At 23.2% G+C, this 2,413-nt stretch overlaps 1 protein-coding gene across 1 annotated transcript in view; it reads right to left on the bottom strand.

Moving 5' to 3' along the window:
* Positions 1-2,413, bottom strand: part of LOC117174545 (CAD protein) — a 179,722-nt gene that overhangs the window by 158,983 nt on the left and 18,326 nt on the right. The window lies entirely within an intron of this gene.

The raw sequence follows: 2,413 nt of genomic DNA, 5'->3' as shown, positions 1-2,413 counted from the left end.
TTCTTCTTTCGGAGAAAAATGTTTAATGACAAAAAAAGTTGACTTTTCATAGAAAAAAGATTTCAGTTGACTCTTCAAGGTTAAAAATGGAATTAAAAAACAAGGGTTTCTACGAAAAAAATGAATTTTTAATCCAAAAAGACGAATTTTTTCAAGCAAACAATGTTTTTTTTAAACAAAATAGATGAATCCTCATTAAAAACAGGTTAATTTCTAATACAAATGTTGTATTATTAGACAAAAAGATCAAATTTGTACGATAACAGATGAATTTCTAAACCAAAAAGAATAATTTTTAACAAAAAAGTCGAATTTTTATATTTCAATTAATAGAAATGCATTTTTACCTAAAACTATGAATGTTAAGAAATAAAATTTTCAACTAAAAAAGATATATTTCCAACCAACGAAATGAATTTTCAATATAAAAGATGAAATACCATCTGATGAGATTACTTTTTTACAAAAAAAAAGACAAATTAACAAAATACATAATTTTTCAACCAAATAGTTATATTTTCCACTAAAAAAAGGATAAGTTTTCAGCTTAAAACAAAATTGTTTAATATTCAATACAAAAAATTAATTTTCAACCAAACAACATGTATTTGGAAATAAAATAATTAAATTTGTATTTAAGAAGATAAAATTTCTAAAAAAACACACACAAATTATGAACTACACAGTGGAATTTTTTATAAAAAATAGGAAGTTTGAAAAAAATAACTCAATCATCAATGAAAAGAGGTTAATTTCCCATCAAAATATTGCATTATTAGACAAAAAGATGAAATTTGTACGATAACAGATGAATTTTTAATCAAAAAGATAAATTTTTTACCCGAAGACAAATTTTCAACTAAAGAAAATAAATTTTCAACTTAAAACAGAATAGTTAAATAATCAATAAATCTTTTTTCAAAATTGCAATTTCAAAGCAGATGAATTCTGAATCAAAAATATAATAATAGACTTTTCAATGGAAAATAATTCACTTTCAACCGCGAAAAGATTAATTTTTCACCAAAAAAGATTACTATTTAACGAAATAGTTGACTATTTAACAAAATAATTAACTTTTCAACTGAATATTAGAATTTTTAAATAAAAAAGATTAATTTTGAATTAAAAATGTAATAGTAGACTTTTCAATGAAAAAGAATGAACTTTCAAACAAAAATTGTTGAATTTTATTACTAAGTTCTATTATTTCATTTTTCAATTATCAAGATATTCTTAAATATTTGAGAACGATAGACTAAATAAATAATGAAATAATTATAAAAACATAATTAATCATTTCTTGAATTTGTCTCTAAATTTTGATAATTTGAATATAAATTCACCCATTTTTATTCTATCTACTTATACCTAAAATTTGGTGTATATTTAGGTACAATAATATGGGCCTTAAACTAAATTCAATTTAAACGGCTCCTAATTCCAAAATTTTCAAGTAAAAATTTGGATTTTCAAACAAACTGATGAACTTTTAGCCCAATAGTCTAATTTTCAACAGAAGAGATTAATTTTGTGCCAAAAAAATTTTTAAACAAAAAAAAAATACAATAATTCCCAGTCAAACGGTTGAATTTTCAACAGAAAAAGATCAATTGTCAAATAAATAGATGAATTTTGAACTAAAAAAGATCAGGTTTCAATACAAAAAATAGAATAGTTTATTCTACCATAAAAAAAAACAGATTTATTTTTAAAACAAATTTAATTGAACTTTTAACCAAGTTTTTATTTTAAACCAAAAAGATGAATTTTCAACTAAAATGATAAATATTTAAATGTAATACTTAAATTTTCAAGAAAAAAAAATGAATTTTCAAACAAAACGATTAACTTTCAAATAGGAAGCTTAATTTTCTACCAAGAAAGACGATTAAAAAAATATATATGAATTTTGAACAAAAAAGTTGAATTTTCAACAAAAAATTACCATTTTTCAATAAAATAGTTATATTTTCAACTAAACTAATAAATTTCAAACTAAAATTGAAGATCAAACGAACTTATAAGTGAAGTTCGATCATAATTATCCGAGTTCCTTGTTCGAAGAGATTAACTATATGTAGTACGGTCCTCCAACACCAGATGACGCCACTTTTCAGAGTATCTCGCAACTAAAAATGAAACCTATATACCTTGTCGTGCAGGTTCGGTGAGTCATTAAAGTTCAGAGTCAAAGGCACGTTGAGTGTAAAATGGGTGGGATATTACTTATTATCTAATTAGTAATAAAGGGAGGGACGTTAATCTCTTCGAACAAGGAACTCGGATAATTATGATCGAACTTCACTTATAAGTTCGTTTGATCTTCAATTATCCATCGTTCCTTGTTCTTCAGAGATTAACTATATGTAGATGTTTAGAGTAAAAATCACTGATATTACCAAATAATATA

The sequence above is a fragment of the Belonocnema kinseyi genome, chromosome 6 (assembly GCF_010883055.1).
Source record: "Belonocnema kinseyi isolate 2016_QV_RU_SX_M_011 chromosome 6, B_treatae_v1, whole genome shotgun sequence".
In the NCBI taxonomy this organism is placed as follows: domain Eukaryota; kingdom Metazoa; phylum Arthropoda; class Insecta; order Hymenoptera; family Cynipidae; genus Belonocnema; species Belonocnema kinseyi.
This window is presented reverse-complemented; position numbering and strand designations above follow the sequence as displayed.